Here is a 6,000-nt window from a genome sequence, read left to right on the forward strand (position 1 = left end):
GGAAATCCTCTGGTAATTCTCATAGGGCATATCTCTTTTTGATGAACTCTTGCAGACTCTATTTATCTGTGAATATTTTAAACACTTTGTATTAGTTAAGGTTCTCTAGAGAAACAGAATCAACAGGAAATACTCACAAATATAAAATTTATGAAGTGTCTCACATAACCATGGGAATGCAGAGTCCAAAATCCATAGGGCAGGCTGTGAAGCTGACGATTCTGATGGAGGGTCTGAATGAACTCCACAGAAGAGGCTCACTGGTCAAATTAGGAAGAGAGCCTGTCTCTTCCGAATCCTCCTTAAAAGTCTTCTGGTGATTAGATTAAGCATCACTCAATGCAGAAGAAACTCCCTTTGGCTGATTACAAATGCAATCAGCTGTGGATACAGCTGGCATGATCATGATTTAATTCTATGAAATGTCCTCATTGCAACAGATAGACCAGCACTTGCCCAACCAGACAAACAGGTACCACCACTTGGCCAGGTTGACACATGAACCTGGCCATGACAGCCCACCCCTTTTCAACTTGGCAGCTATACATATCACCTTAGACTATACCTAATTTCCAAATAAAAAAACAATAAAACACACATTTTTTCATTCACCTAACAATACTCAACTGTCCTGCATATAATTGGAAGCACATTAAATCTCTCCAGAATAAGGTGCAAGTTCTTGGGTAATATTCATTCTTAAACTTGATATCTTACAACTTAAATAGTATAACATGAACAAAACAGCATTACAGTCCTTGTTTCTGTAACTGATAACGTGGTCGTAGTTCATATTTATCACTACCTTCTTCCACTACCCATTCCCTGTTCCCTTTACCCTCAGCAAGCACCTCAGCTGGCATTGGTTCTTTGCCTGGTGGGGTGATCCAAACCTTCATTCCTGAAGTTTCAGACCCATTGGTAGTCCTGCCTGGGTTGGGCTGTAGCAGTTTTCCATTGATTTTAATCATAGGGCATGGTAGTACTAAAAGATGCCCTAGGGGATCTCCTATATTCCAAGAAAACTCTTCTTTACCTCCATTGTGTAGTTGCAGTTCTATTTCCCCCGATAGTCAGCTTCAATCACCCCAGCCAATAATGTAATCCCCTTCTTGGCTAGTTGATCCAGGGGCATGAGTAGCCCAAAATGACCAGCTGGCAGTCTTAGATTCCAGTTCAATGGAATCGTTGTTTCTCCTGGTGGAAGCACTCCCCCTTTTGGAACTAAAACCTGTAGACCAGCAGAGCTCAGGGTCACAGGGACAGGAAGCAAAAATTTTCCTAGTGGATCACTAGGGGTAGTAGTGAGTGGTACCACTCCCATTTCCACCCCTTGGTTCCTGGACCCATGGATCCTGGCTATGGGAGAAACAGCACCATACAGCGGACAGTGATTCAGAGTATATACAGCTTCCTGGAGAACACTACCCCAGCCCTTCAAGGTATTGCTACCTAGATGGCACCATAATTGAGTTTTCAGAAGGCCATTCCACTGTTCTATCAATCCAGTTGCTTCTGGATGATGGGGAACATGATAAGACCAGAGAATTTCATGAGCATGCACCCATTCCTGCACTTCATTTGCTGTGAAATGGGTTCCTTGATCAGAAGCAATACTGTGTGGAGTACTATGATGATGGATAAAACATTTTGTAAGCCCACAGATGATAGTTTGGGCAGAAGCATTGCGTGCAGGGAAAGCAAACCCATATCCAGTTAGAACAAACCACTGACCCTTCCATGAAGGAAATGGTCCAATGTAATCAACCTGACACCATGTAATTGGCTGGTTACCTGGGGGAATGGTGCCATATTGGGGGCTGAGTGTGGGTCTCTTCTGCTGGCAGATTGGGCACTCAGCAATGGTGTAGCCAAGTCAGCCTTGGTGGGTCAGACAATACACAGCTCATGATAGGCAACTCAGATCTCATGGCAACATGGTGGCCTATGGTTAAGCATTCAGTCTCTACTAAGGCCCAGTAGAAGGCCAAAAGCAGTTTCTCAAAAGGAGAGTAGTTATCTGCAGCAGACAGTAAGGCTTTGTTCCAAAATCCTAAGGGTCCGCATTGTGATTCTCCTATAGGGGCCTGCCAACTTCTCCAAACGGCATCTCTATTTGCCACTGACACTTCCAACACCATTAGATCTGCTGGATCATACAGTCCAAGTGGCAGAGCAACTTGTATAGCAGCCTGGATGTGCTGCATAGCTTCCTCTTGTTCAGGTCCCCACTCAAAATTAGCAGGTTTTCTGGTCACTTGATAAATGGTCCACAGTAGCATACCCAAATGAGGAATATGTTGTCACCAAAATCCAAAGAGACCAACTTGGCATTGTACCTCTTTTTTTGGTCATAGGAGGGGCCAGATGCAGCAACTTATCCTTCACCCTAGAAGGGATATCTCAACATGCTTCACATCACTGGACACCTAGAAATTTCACTGAGGTGGAAGGCCCCTGTATTTTCGTTGCATTTATCTTCCATACTGTGAAACACAAATGTCTTACCAGTAAGTCTAGAGTAGTTGCTACTTCTTGCTAGGTCTAATCAGCATGATATCATCAATATAATGGGCCAGTGTTATGTCTTATGAGAAGGAGAAATGATCAAGGTCCCTGCAGACAAGATCTTGACATAGGGCTGGAGAGTTGATATACCCCTGAATTAGGATAGTGAAAGTATATTTCTAACCTTGCCAGCTGAAAGCAAACTGTTTCTGGTGGTCCTTACTAACAGCTATTGAGAAAAAAGGATTTGCCAGATCAATAGCTGCATACCAGTTACCAGGGGATATATTGATTGGCTCAAGCAATGATACCAGATCTGGAACAGCAGCTGCAATGATACCAGATCTGGAACAGCAGCTGCAATTGGAGTTATCACCTGGTTGTGCTTATGATAATCCACTCTCATCCTCCAAGACCCATCTATTTTCTGCACAGATCAAATAGGAGAGTTGAATGGAATGTGATGGGAATCACCATGCCTGCATCCTTCAAGTCCTTAAGAGTGGCAGTAATCTCTCCAATCCCTCCAGGAAGCCAGTATCGCTTCTGATTTACTATTTTGCTAGGCAAGGGCAGTTCCAGTGGCTTCCACTTGGCCTTTCCCACCATAATAGCCCCAACTGCACAAGTTAGAGAGCCAATGTGGGGATTTTGCCAGTTGATCAATATGTTTATTCCAATTATACATTTTGGGACTGGGGAAATAACTATAGAATGGGTCCAGGTGACCACTGGACCCACTGTGAAATGGACCTAAGCTGAAACTTCATTGATCACCTGGCCTCCATAAGCCCCCATTCTGACTGGTGGACCAGAGTGATGTGTTGGGTCCCCTGGAATTAATGTCCCTCTTGAACCAGTGTCTAATAATCCCCCAAACATCTGATTATTTCCTTTTCCCCAATGCACAGTTACCCTGGCAAAAGGCTTTCGGTCTCCTAGGGGAAGGCTTGGAGGAAGATTAACAGTATAAATTTGTGGCAGTGTAACAGGTTCTCCCCCAAAGGGACCTGGCCTCTCCTTCATTCATGGGGCTCTGGGTCTGTAAACTGTCTCAAGTCTGGAAATTGATTAAGGGGCTGTGACTCTGTGGTTTTGTAATTCAGGTTAGACTTCTGTTCATTTGACATAAAGCTCTTTTGTTTATACGGCTCAAACAAGAATTTAGTACACTGCCCATCTATTGTATTTCTAGGTACCTCATGATTTTCAAGCCAATGCCACAAATCTATGTGAGTCATATAATTTTGACTCCTGCTTTGAATTTACTGTCTATTATAATAGCCACATCCACCCTGTCTTTGGTGATTAAGTGCTGCCACCTGGCTTCTGCCAACTCGAGATCCAGTCACCCCATTGTGTTTAAGGATTCCAGCCCAGTGACAGCAGTTCCCACAGTAATATCTGACCTACCGAGAAGTGCAACTACAGACCTCTTCAGGGATGATGGCGCTAGTCTCACGAATTTATTTCTCACTGTTCTGATAAAAGGTGCATGCTCCGGACATTCCTGGGGTGTAAGAGCAGGCTTTGCATGATAAATCCACTCTAACATTCCAGTCTCTCTAAGCCTCTGGATCCCCTCCTGTACACTATACCAAGGCAGTTCTGCCATTTCAACCTCAGGTAATGTCAGCCATCTTTTGATCCATGTTTCAAGCAACCATCCATACAAACTGTTAATACCTCATGATACAACATTGAATGTAGACTCTCTGCTTAGTGGGCCCATATCAATAAATTCAGCCTGATCCAGGCTTATATTCCTCCCACCATTATCCCAAACCCTTAAAATCCATTGCCACATTTCTGATTTCTGTCTATATAAATTGGAAAACTCACAGAGATTTTTTGGAATATAATGTACCTCCTCAAGTGTGATACTTTGTACCTGCCTTTAGGGGCCTGTTGGGACTTTAGTCTAGTTATAGTTATGGAAGAAATGAGGGGTGGTGGGGGTGGGTCATGAAAAGAATTAGAAATATCTTCTAAGCCATTTGCTTCAGGGCCTTCATTTGCTGTTTCATCTGGTGAAGCAGAATTAATCATTCTAGGGCTAATCACCTCAGAAGGAGGTTGGGTGGCCAATTCCTCAAGGCAGGCTGGAGGTGGGGCAGCTGTGTCCTCAGAACAGACTATTACAGGGTTATCTAGAGAAGACTCAACATGACCTAGGGTTTCAACCTCACCCCTGACATCATTATCAATCCATATGTCTCCATCCTATTTTTCAGGGTCCCACTCCTTTCCAATCAATGCCCTCACTTTAATGGCAGACACCATGCAACATTGAGATTTCAGTTTGCATTGTAAAGTTGCTACTCTAACAACAAGATTCTGAGTCTGATTTTAAAAGATCTCAATTTATGGCTACATGAAATAAGATTATCCTTCAGGATACTCATAGAAATCTCTACATCTTTCAGACAGTTCTTAAACTTCTCATTTGAAGCCTTAAGCCCATCTCTTTCACCCCTTAATGTAAGCCAGTGTATCTGACAACAACCAGCCAACATCTCTATACCTCTTATTTCCACAAAACTCTGTAAAGGTGTCAAAAATATTATCCCCCAGATCCTGGCTTCATACAAATGAAGCATTAGGAGACTCAAATGGTGATACTTTGACTATCTCTTTTGCCAACTCACTCCATGGATTGAGTAATCATTCTGATTATGGGAGTCAGAGTCCTTAGTCCCTTTGAGTCTAGTCAGAGGAGAAAAACATTCATAAAAATCCATTTTTAAGATTCTGTTTCTTAAGAACCATTCCTGGTACCAAGTTTTATTAGAGTTCTCTAGAGAAACAGAATCAGCAGGAAACACTCATAAATATAAAATTCACAAAAGTGTCTCATATAACCATGAGAACACAGAGTCCAAAATCTGCAGGGCAGGCTGTGAAGTCAATTATTCCAATGGAGGGTCTGGACCAACTCCACAGGAGAAGCTCACCAGCCAAAGCAGGAAGAAGAGCCTGTCTTTTCTGAATCCTCCTTAAAAGGTGTCCAGTGATTAGATTAAGCATCACTCATTGCAGAAGACACTCCCCTTGGCTGATTACGAATGGAATCAGCTGTGAATGCAGCTGATGTGATCATGATTTAATTCTATGAAATGTCCTCATCACAACAGACAGGCCAGCACGTGCCCAACAAGACCACCAAGCAGCCAAGTTGACACATGAACCTGACCATGACAGACGTGAACAGGAACTTTACAAAAGAAGATATCCAAATGGTCAATATACATATTGAAAAGGTCCTCAACTTCATTAGCCAGCAGAGAAATGCAAAATAAAATCATGAGATACCACTGCACAATCACCAGAATAGCTAAATTTAAAAATTAAAAAATTCCAAGTGTTGGTATGGGTTTTGAGCAACTGGAACTCTCATACACTCCTGTTGGAAGTGAAAATTACTACAATCCCTTTGGAAAAGTGTTTGACAATATCTACTAAATCTGAATATGTACATGCAATGACTCAAAA

The sequence above is a fragment of the Tamandua tetradactyla genome, chromosome X, assembly GCF_023851605.1.
Source record: "Tamandua tetradactyla isolate mTamTet1 chromosome X, mTamTet1.pri, whole genome shotgun sequence".
Taxonomy (NCBI): Eukaryota; Metazoa; Chordata; class Mammalia; order Pilosa; family Myrmecophagidae; genus Tamandua; species Tamandua tetradactyla.